This window comes from Pinus tabuliformis, chromosome 5_1 (genome assembly GCF_031772625.1).
Source record: "Pinus tabuliformis cultivar Carrire ecotype Pingquan chromosome 5_1, CPIR1, whole genome shotgun sequence".
Taxonomy (NCBI): Eukaryota; Viridiplantae; Streptophyta; class Pinopsida; order Pinales; family Pinaceae; genus Pinus; species Pinus tabuliformis.
Genome location: NC_142305.1, coordinates 842,815,982 through 842,828,429, shown reverse-complemented (window position 1 = coordinate 842,828,429; position 12,448 = coordinate 842,815,982).

The following is a 12,448-nucleotide window of genomic DNA, read 5'->3' as shown; positions in this document are numbered from 1 at the left end:
TCGCGCCCCCCCCCCCCACCCCCTCATCTTTTTCACTTTCATCATTCCCCTAGAGCCTTCCTGTCTCCTTTGGTTTATCCTTCTTGCTCTGGACTCTTTCCGGTCCTTCTCCTTCTGAGTTGTATCATTCCTTTCCCGCCTTTGCCGAGTTAATTTTGGTTTTCGTATTCTTATCAGTTTTTTATTGACTCCTTATTATTTTTATTTTTATCTATTTTATATGTTCTTTATGTATATTTTTATATATTAACAAATATATTAATAATATCAGTATTATTTAGTCGTCCCCCTTTTTTTCCTTTTTTTTTTTTTTGGATATTGGTACTTATATATTAACAAATATATATTTGTTAATGATACCTTACTAATGATACCTTCTTCTTCTTTTTTTTCATTTATATAAATTAAATAAATAATTTATTATTATTTTATAATTCTTGATTTATATATTTATATATTTATTTAATAAATAAATAATTTATTATTTTATAATTCTTCATTTATATATTTATATATTTATTTATTTATCTTATACCCTAATATAACTAAATTTATATTTTTAGATATAAATTTATATAGATTTATTTACCTTACTAATGATACCATTTATTTTTATTTTTTCATTTATATAAATTAAATAAATAATTTATTTAAATAAATAATTTATTATTATTTTGTAATTCTTCATTTATATATGTATATATTTATTTATTTTTCTTACACCTAATGTAACTAAATTTATATATTTATATATAAATTTATATATATTTATTTTTTGATTTATTTATTATTATATTATAATTTATCATTTATATATTTATATTTATTTATTTTATACCTAATATAACTAAATTTGACCTTGCTCCTTAAGTCAACTTTTTGCCCAGGTAACCGTTGGTGTCTCTGCTCTAGCTATTTAAACAGGCTAAGCTGGATCTGTTTTTCAACTTGTCCTGACGATGAACCACACTGGTTGGTTCGAAACGCGTCGACAAAGATCTCTCTTTATGTGATTTACGCCGAAGCTCTTCTTACAACTATTATGGATCACCGAAGTCTCAATTTAACAAATAAAATACTTTTAGAGGTTAGTTTAAGAAGATAATTTACTTATTTATTTAAATTATTTAATAATATAATACATTGTTTAGATAATCTTCGGCAAAATCACATAACCAATCTATTGTCGACGCGTTTCGAACCAACCAGTGTGGTTCATCGTCAGGACAAGTTGAAGAGCCAATTCGGCTTAGCTTGATTAAATAGAGTGTGCAGAGACTCCAACAGCTATAATGCTAACGGCTACTTTTGACCTAATGACCCTGGTCAAAACACTAAAATAGTTAATTAATATTTCTTGAAAAGGTAAATAAAGGAATTCATTTGTTAATAATATGTTGTTAAGGACGAGAATAGTTTCAATGGTTAGCTTAAAAAGTAATTTATTTATTTATTTATTAATAATCATATATATATAAAGTTAGGGTTAAAAATATAAATAAATAATTTAAATGGTTAGTTAGAAAAGGTAATTTATTTAAATTTAATTAAATTATTTATTATTATATATTAATAATATAGTCTTAATATAGGTAAATTTTTTTAATTAAATTATTTATTAAATATAATTAATATTATATTAGTAATATAGTCTTGATTTTAATATATTAATAATATTAGTAGTCAAATTATTATTTATTAATTTAATATTATTATTATTTTAATATTATTATTATTATTCTTATTTATGGAAATAAGTTAAATTAGGTAGAAATATATAGGTAAATAAAATAATTTTAATGGTTAGTTTTAAAAACTTTAATTCAGTTTATTTATTTAAATTATTTATTAATAATTATATATCTATATATATATATATATATATATATTAAAGATATAATATTAGGTTATTAAGATAAAAGTTAGGTGGGAATTAGTTAAATTGAGGACCTAACATTTTTACAAACAAGGTAAATGAAAGATGCTAGTTAAATCAAATAAATAATAATAATAAAAATCAGCAAATAAATAAATAATAATAATATATATTCGTTAATAGATAAAAATAAAAAAAATAATAAAAAAAAAAAATTAAATAATAATAATAATAATAATAATAATAAGTAAATAAGTATTATTTATGATAATAAATACCAATATCAATCAGGGAAAAGCGGAGTGACACAAAATACACAGGAGAAGGATTGGAAAGGGTCTAGAGCAAGAAGGATAAACCATAGGAGATAGGAAGGCTCCAGGGGAATGACGAAAGCGAAAAAGATGAAAGAGGGGGGGAGACTAAGATGAAAGGGAAGGGATCCAACATCTACTGATCTTCCAGCCGTCATCTCTATTGAGATTGTTAGGCCTTCTTTCGATCTCAATAGCTTCCCTGAGTTTACGATGATGGAACATGGCAACTTTGGCAACAACCTTAGCCTCCTCAATACCAACGTGATGCTTGGTCTTATCCACATGCTCTGCTAGCGCTGAAGACTTGGTTCTCCCATGTCTTAGGTCAGCTGCATGTTTGCTAATCCTCTGATGGATGGAGCGCCCTGTTTCCCCGATATAGGGGGTCCCACAAGAACAAGGGATCAAGTAGACACCCTTCATGTCCTTGGGGTTAACGGGATCTTTAACCGATCGGAGGGAATTACGAATAGTTTTGAGGGGTCTAAATGAAGAGAGAATATCATACCTCATAAGGATACGGGCAATCTTGTCTATGGTTCCTTGGACATATGGAAGGTGGACACCTAGTCGGTGCTCCTTAGGCTCCTTCCTAATAACTGCATTTCTAGATGCTTTAAGGAAAGCCTTCTGACCTAGGTGCCTACTATATCCATTTTCCACAAAGACATCAAGGAGATGGGATTTCTCCTTATCAAAGCTCTCATTATCAGAAATCCTGAGGGCATGAGTAGCGAGGGTGTTAAGGACACCCATCTTCTGAGCAGGGAAATGATGGGAATCGGCATGAATATACTGCTCAGTATGCGTTTTCTTCCGGAACACAGAGTGGGAGAGATAGTCGTCCTTATTCTTAGAAATAAGAATATCTAGGAAAGGGAGGCAACCATTGACCTCTTTCTCCATGGTTAACTTAATGGCAGAGGACTGACCGTTGAGGTGATTGAAGAAGTGATCTAGCTCCTCTTGGCCATGGGACCAGATGACGTTAGTGTCATCCACATACCTTTTCCAAAGCTTCGGAAGGAGATGAGCCGAGGCTAAAGCTTTGGCTTCGAAATCTTCCATAAAAATATTCGCAACAATCGGGGAAAGGGGGGAGCCCATGGCAACACCACAAGTCTGTTCAAAGAATTCACCCTCGAAATAGAAGAAAGTGGAAGTGAGACAGATCTCAACCAGATGCGTGGTATCGGGATCTGTTAGGCGATAGATCACTTCCAAGGCCTCCTTTATAGGGATGCAAGTATAAAGAGAGACCACATCAAAGCTGACAAGAATGTCCTCAGGGTCCAGCCTAATATCCTTAAGCTCCTTAATGAAGGAAGCAGAGTCTTTAATGAAGGACTCAGTGCGGCCGACAAGGGGCTTAAGTTTGAGAGCAAGGAACTTAGCAAGAAGGTAGGTTGGACCACCAATGGTGTTGACGATAGGCCTCAGAGGGGCCCCTTCCTTGTGGATCTTAGGTAACCCATAGATCCTAGGAGTAATGGGACTGCTCTCAATGATTTTGTGGCACAGGGAACTCACCGAGCTACTAGACTTGATGGCGAGAGCCACTGTCCTAGAAATCTTCTTCAGAGGGTTCTTGGGCAGTTTTTTATAACTGCCACTATTGTGAAGATGATCTAACATCTTCTTACGGTAATCATGCTTTTTAAGGATAACCATAGCCCCTCCTTTATCAGCCTTCAGAACGACAATATCTTCGTTCTGATTTAAGGATTTCAGGGCAGAGAATTCCTCATTGTTGAGGTTCTTCCGAGGGGGCTTAGCCTTTCTAAGGACGACAGCACAATCCTGCCTAATAGTGTCCTTGATATTATCCGGAAGATCCCTATTCCCGTATTCTACGTCGCAAATAAAGCCATCCATCGGGATGCTTCTAGGGGCAAGGGCAAAATTTAAACCCTTGCTTAAAAGGCTAAAAACAGAAGGGGAGAAAGAAAAACTAGAAAGGTTAACAACCTTATTATTCCGAGAAGAAGGGGGAGGAATAACCGAGTCCTCATCCTTGATATTGTTAAGAAAATATTTATCATCATGGAATAAAATATTATTATTAGAATCACTAAAACTGTTATCCGAACCAATATTATTCATACTACTAATAGAACAAATATTATTCATACTATTATTATTCTTATTGTTATTATCCTTATATGAATAATTAATAATATTCTTATTGTTATTGTTAATAAGATCCACGTTAATATCCTCATGAATGATATTACAATTACCATTAATAATGTTATTATAATCATTAATGTTACGATTCAATACCTCATTATTATCATTATATAAATGTTTCATATTATTGTTAACGCTATAACTATATGGCTCATTATTCTTAACCCCTATACTAATGTTAATATTCCTATCATCCATGCTCATAGAATTATTCATATTTACGCTACCACTATTCGATAAATCGTTATTATTAATAATGCTACTATTATAATTCATACTACCAAATCTGTTATCGTTAGTATCAAATAGGTTATAACTATTATCCGCAGGAATATTACAGTCACCGGAAGGATTGACCCTGCCGACAGACTGCTTCAAATAAGTGAATTATCTTCTTAAACTAACCTCTAAAGTATTTTATTTATTTATTTATTTATTATTTTAATTTTTTTAATAACCTAATATTATAACTTATATATATATATATATATATATATATATATATATATATATATATATATATATATATATATATATATATATATATATATATATATTAATAATTATTAATTAATTAATTAATTAATTTTTTAAACTAACCATTAAAAATATTTTATGTATTAATATTAAAAATAATAATAATATTAAATTAATGAATAATAATTTGACCTGGGTCCTAAGGTCAAAAGTAGTCGTTGTTCGATTTAGCCGTTGGAGTCTCTGCTCAGACTATTTAACATGCTAAGCTGGATCTGTTTCTTCAACTTGTCCTGACGATGAACCACACTTGTTGGTTCGAAACGCGTCGACAAAGGTCTTTCTATATGTGATTTATGCCGAAGCTCTTCTTATAACTTGTATGCAATTAAGCAATCAACCATTTAAGCATTTCATCAAACACTTTGCATGTAAACTAATATAGCGAATGATTCAATGCATATATCTTAAACTGTAGTAATACAAGTTATGGAAATTGAACCATATGATCAGTGGTATTTCCCCTCACTATGGTTCAAGTTTCAACTTCTGTGATTTCATAGATGAAAATTTATAACAAAAATACCAACACAATCATATTTGGTGCACAATTCTAGGAATGTCAATAAATCTCGACTTCCACTGGTCATATCTCCCAAACTATATCAAATAAATGTCTGAAATTTTTATCACAATATTAGTGGGAGTTACCCTCATTGTGTAAAAAAAATTCAGCTCTTGATATTTCCCATAATATAACTAAAAATGTCAGTGTGGCCTGTTTGAGGCTTGATTTTAGAAGCATTCAGAAGGCTCGACTCCTTCTGCTCATATCTCCTAAAATATTGTGACAAAATATCTAAAATTTCTACCACATAATAATTGGTATTTCCCCTCAATGTGGATGATTTTTCAGCTTCTGAAAGCCTACAGAATATAAGTTATTGTAGAAATTCCAACGTGACCTGTTTAAAGGTGCATTTAGGAAGGCCATCTTCCTTAGATCATAATTCATAAAGTATTGTGAACCAATATCTGAAATTTTTACCATATTATCAGTGGGATTTACCTTCAGTATGGAAAAAATTTTGACTTCTAATATTCCACAAAGGACAAGTTATAACAGATATGACAGAAAGGTCTAAAATTTAACCTTTGTTCTTCATTTTACCTATGATAGAGCCCATCCAGTCCAAGTGTTTAAACCATTCTTTGATACCACTCTATAACAACCTTCGGGGTAAATGTGCATATAAAAAACATAATAGGAACAAAGATGCAATAAACATATCAGCCATCAAAATCCACATATACATCAGTACATTTGCACATGAAAATCAAGGGAATGATTTTTTTTTCATTAATAAATTCCATGCACCAACCGAAGATGGGACTACCACATTCCACCTGACCATAGCTTGGTTGAGCTAAGTCTCTCTTCATCCAATCACCCCTGTGCCATATTCCAAGCATGAATGTGGGATCTCATGAAACACATCAATCAAAACTCATCCAGGGCTTCCAGAGGCCACCCACCTCAACCCATCAAATAGTGATTCCATCTCACGGTCAGACATCACCAAAAACCATCATCATATTGGTCTCCATCCAAGCCTTCGAAGGCTCCCAAATCGTTTGTCCAACCAAGGCTTCCAGAACTAGTAACTCAACCCACAACTTATACAGGGCTTCCAGAGCGTTTGTCGAACCAAGGCTTCCAGGACTAGTAAGTCAACCTGCCAAGGGCTTCCAGAGTGTTTATCCAACTAGGGCTTCTAGGACTGGTAACTCAACCCAAGTTGTTACAGGGCTTCCAGAGCGTTTGTGAAACTAGGGCTTCCAGGACTAGTAACTCAACCCAAGCTATGGAAAAATGAGAACCAACAAAAAAAACAATGAAAGTAAACCCACAATCGCCATGGTGATCCAAGAAATGGCAAGGCTAGGTAGTCCACTGTCAATCCCAACCATCCTCCATGTGAATGACAGATCATAACCAAGAAACCACATTCATGTGTCATGCATTCCAAAACTAGTGAAGAAATCATACATGCAACTCGGTACCTACAAGAAAATCTATTGTAGTTGCTAATGTCGATGCCTTCTTGCACTTTCCTACTCTTCCTTTGCCTTCTTTCTCCAAGAGTCCAAGTATGCCACACCCTCCAAGAGTGTTCCAAGAAAACTCTAGTAACCAAGAGTATGTGAGAGAGAGAGAGAGAGAGAATAATGAGAGAGCTCCAAAACTAAACTGACCAAGTCTTGCCAACCGATCCTCATAAGCCTTTTTATTAATGAGGTCTCTATTTTCTTCATTTTCCATTATTTTCCTTCAATTTCTTCCTCACATGCAAAATGTGACCTTTCACATTCCTTTTCTCCCAATTTCCATTATTTTCATAAATAAATGTGCCAAAATACTTTTTTGCCTCGTTAATGCCTTATCCATTGCCTTTTCCAATTTCCTTAACCATAAACAACCAAATGAACACCCACTAGGATGTCTTTCCCACCATTTAGATTGGAATACATGTCCCATCATCCGTGGTATTTATATATTTTTACATGGAATTTTCATTAGGGTTGTTACATAAAATAACCGAAGTAGTTCAACTATCTTCGTATAGGTAAAGAAAATATGCATTACAAACATTTAAAGCATAGTATTACAAACAAATACAAAAAATGTGTCAAAACATTCTGGCCTGAGATAGGCTTCTAAATTAAGCAAAAGTTCCAAGACACATTTGTACACCATACATCACTAGCCCCAGTAGTGGGACATTGGAGCCACTCCTTACTCCTTAAATAACATACTACAGACTCTCAAGGCTATGTGGGAGGTGCCAAGGTGAAAAGTTCTTTCCTCATACAATGAGGGGGTATATATAGCCAAGGGGGATAATTGACCCTTGTGACTCTTTGACTTCCCTCATGACTGTTTGATTTCTTATGAATTTTCAACCGATGTGACTCTTCAACTTTATATGTGCTTCTCTTGGAATTTCACATTACGTTACATTTTATTACAACAAGTATGTCCCATAGTAGTGACATGGCCCTCATGACACAACTTGACATGACAATACTGACATGTACCAGTTCACTGTGGTGTTTGTGTCGAGTTGCTAGGTTGCTGAGTGATGGGTGTGCGCTTGGTGTAACATGTCTTCACCTCTGCATGGCAAGGTGTGTGGGGTCTTCGATGGTCTCGGTCTTTACTTAATGGTGCATGTGCATGTGTCCCTTTCCCTTATTTCTTGATGTGCTTTACACATTCTTTCAACTATGAGCAAGTCTTTTAGCATTCACTCCTTCATCTCGTTCTTTGTCACACCATGTTTCATCAATGTACCTATTCCTATAATCACTCATGATGAGACGACATCAAATACGAAAATTTCCTAGTCTAACATGATGCATTGTTTTTCGTTTTAGGTGCAGGTGATTGGGAGGGAGGAAAAAACGTTGAAACTACGCAGTGCACAGCTCAGGCTGGGATGCGAGACTCTGCATCGCTATCGAGAAAAACTGCGTAGATGTCACTGGGAGGAAAATTTGCACAATCTAGGATAGCAGTGACAGCTGCAAGGTAGAACCCAACTGGGAGATAGAATTGCATAGTTCCTGAGAGGAAGATAAGGCAGGGTTGGGAGGAACTGCTGGGAATTCTGCATAGTTTTCAGGATGAGGACCAAGCATGTCATCTGGGGGTTTAGCTAGAAATTTGCGTAGTTTCTCCAAGGAAGACAGAGAGGGTAGCAAGAGGCACTAACAAACATTTCTGCGTAGTTTTCTAGAGCAAGGCTGGATCAGGCCGCGGGGAGCTGCTAGTCATAACTGTACATTTCTGAGGATGGATTCTACACAATTCTGGGAGATAGTCGAATTTCTCACTTCTAAAATTGTACTATACATTTCTGAGGATGGCTTATACACAATTCTGGGAGATAGTCGAATTTCTCACTTCTAAAATTGTGCAATGAAGGTTTCCTTGGAGGACAACCTCAAGCTCTGTGTGGTTTTGGGTAGCAAAGTAGGGTCATTGAGAGCTGAGACTGCACAGTGCAGCGCATTCAAGGTCTAGTTGAAGGAGGGTTTCCCTACCGACAACTTTTCAAGAAAAATGGCTAAGTGTGAGAGAAATTCAACTTTTGCATACATTACCTTGTGATGACAATATTAGCATGACTCCATGACAAGACACCTCAAACCCACAAGACATATGTAGAATTTTCTCTACAAATTAGCTAGCTCACTCATATCATGTAGAATTTTCACCTGCAGACCAAACTGATATATGCAATGTACTAAAGCATAATACTAGATCTACATCTACCATAAACTTTGTGGAAGCTTAATTGAACATGAGCAACATCAAGCATGAACAGATATAACTGAGAATGAGAAGTAATCAACCATAATGCAGAAGATATAACCTAGGGAAAGCACCATCCTAAAACCCCATCTCTATATTATCAATCAAGTGGAAATCCTCAACAACATACAAAAAGAATCAGTTAAAAAGCTATCATGCTCTCTCTGTACTTTGATGATCTATCTCATGGACTATCTAGGCCTATATATATAGGCCCACAAGTCCTCAAAGCTCCTATTTCCTTGAGCAATTTTGATTGGGTTCCAATGTGTTTCCGGGAAAACTAGTGTCTTTTCAATCTGCTAACCCCACTAGGATAGGCAGCTATCCTAGAAACAAACAATCAAAGAAATTTGCGATTTCCTCTATGTATCATAGATAAGAGAGAAGCAAAGGTACCAACCTGGATCTTTCACTTGACTCCTTGCTTGATTTCTCTCCCCCTTGATAGAGCTTGCGCCCCTTCTCCTACTCATCCTGCTCAGTGAATATCTGTAGAGACAGAGTAAAAAAACACCCTCAAAGCATCTTGATCTATTATATCATTAGCATTACAGAATCAGAAATACAATGAACATACAATAGCATTCACAAATACACAATTGTATGGAGGAAAACTCAAAGAACTTTATTAATAATAGAAGGGAGAATTACAACCCAGCTGTCTGATCCAGCATCATCCTCCCAGCATCAAAGCCCTCTTCACCTCATGAAAAGAAAGATCACCCAACAATATAATGCTCTTTCTCAGATACAGACTATCAGCACGTCCTTACAAATTACCAAATTCCAGCCCCTAGATCTCTCAGATGAGGGATCTATTTATAGATGTCTATAAGGGTGTGAGTCATCTCTGGGTTTTTTATTAGTGTCATTCCACTTATTGTTTTTGGTTCCACTTGGAGATTTCTTGGATCTCTTACTCATCCCTGGGCAAATTCAGAGAAACAAGTGTTATAAGAGAAGTTTCTAGTAGATTCCATGAGCATCCACTTAGAAAAATGTCTCAGACATTTATCCATTCTTGCTCATCACACCCAATAGAAGGCCTCATCAGTATGCATCACACCTGGCTAGTGTAGAATTCAGGTTGCATCACACCCTGACAGCGGAGCAGTCAGTATGGTCCAGTTTTGGCCAGTTCTAAGTGGTTTTTCAGGTGGAACTTCTGGGGAATGATGTAATCAGTTAACCTTGATCCTTTACGGTAAGAAACAACACTTTTAGGGGTTAAAGAGCCCTAGTTTATCGACATATAAGATTGGGGTTGAAGTGCCCAAATATGTCTATAACAGTTGCCCCCTAAAGCATGAAGTCATAAATCTTTTGATGTCGGGTGAAATGCTTTATCATGAGGATCTGAGGAATTCAAACTGGAAGGTGACCTGTATGAGATACAATACAATACATCATTATCATATTATTTTCATGATCTAGCTGAGACGAGCATTCCCATGCTCAGCTTTATAAATTCATTTCATGTACATAGAACAGATAATCTTCTGCAGTTGCAGACTGGTGATTCTTCATATGAAGGGTCATCGTCCCTGGCTTGGATGACCATCTGTGTAGCTTCTGTGTACATTTGATTTCTTTATATTCCTGAATATATTGCATCCCAGATGGATGAAACTAGATCGGAGGTCTTCAATCTCGTTCAATCTTCGCCTGATGTACAAGTCGATCCATGTGAAAAGATGTCCTGAAGTCGAACATGGAAAGACATCGCCTGATTACCAGCCAATAATGTAAGCTGTTAACAGACACAAGAGGAATCATTGATGATGATGATGACCCTCAAGGTACTATAGTACAATTCGCGTAGTGTGAATATATGATCCGATGTCGAACACCATGCAAAATCTTTCGGTCAAAAGCCTTTGACGTATACCTGTTGCCGAAAGTGAGAAACTTGCCATTGAGGAATGCAAGCTTCAAAGTACTAAAAGGGTTGTTTCTAAGTCAAATTCTTGGATAGTGAGCTAATGTCAACAAGAAATGATCTGTCATAGGAGGGCCTTAATGCATCCCACATCTATGACACAAAATGAAGCAAATGATTTTCTGGAGGTGAAAAACGATCCGATGACACAAGGTTCAAGAATGGTGGTCATGAAAAATTGGAGGGTGAAGGTATTATAGTGGTTGAGGCATTAATTGGATATTGAATTCTCTGAATGACTTATCTTGAACATATTAGTGACACTGAGATGGATTGGTAGCATTAACCCCAAAAATGGATGGCGTGAAAGACCAATGGTGAAATGACTCGTGAACGGAATAACCCAACCCGACTCAATCATGGTGATGGAGTGAAAGTGTCATTTTCAAGAGCAACCTGCTATCATAAAATTCTTCAAGTTTTCTTCCCTTTTCCCCAGTCATTGTTGACCAGTACCTCTTAATTTTTATCAAGCTTGAGGAGGATAACATGTGCTTGTTCTATAATTTTCCCTTTGGGAAAACCTATCACTATGCTTTAGCGAGTCTAGCGATAGCGAAACTCGTTCTTGCCTGGGTGGACAAGTTAGTCGCTATTGTTTTAACGAGTTTAACGACAAAGATGACTTGGTCCTTTTCATGTTTAGAGAGTTTGAAAAGGGACAAAAGGAAACTCAAGTAGTCTTTTTTCATAGTATAATCCCTTAAGTCCGAAAAAGATTAAAATAATACAAAAGGGATGACTTTTCCAATCACTTTAGTGAGCCAAAAAAGACAAGCGCTCAATATTTTTTGTGGGATAATCCCTCAGGTCTGAAAAATATTTAAAATGTACATGAGGGATGGCACTTCCAATCACTTTAGTGAGCTAGAGAGGCCAATAGCTCGAAAATCTTTTCATATTTAGCGAGTCTGAAAAGAGTTTAAAGGAGACTCATTTTTTAGGAACAAGTGGCATTTAGGGTAGCAACTGGTTCTGGGTAATCTTGGAACTTCTCAAAACATGGTGATGTGAATAGGGTGGCTAACAAGACCACTCACCGCAGCTATTCCTCAAAAGGGTAAAAAATCAAGTGGAAGCGTATGATCGACCAAAAGAATGGAGGTGATGGCAAGAACACAACCAAGGTTCAAAAGGCTGATATAATGGTAATCAGGAAGGGTATTTACTGGAGGTGGGTTCATTTTTTAACGAGCTTTAACTCTGGGGGAACATATGCTCAGTTTGGGAGTAGGTTCATTTTTTAACGAGCTTGAACCTTGCGGAAA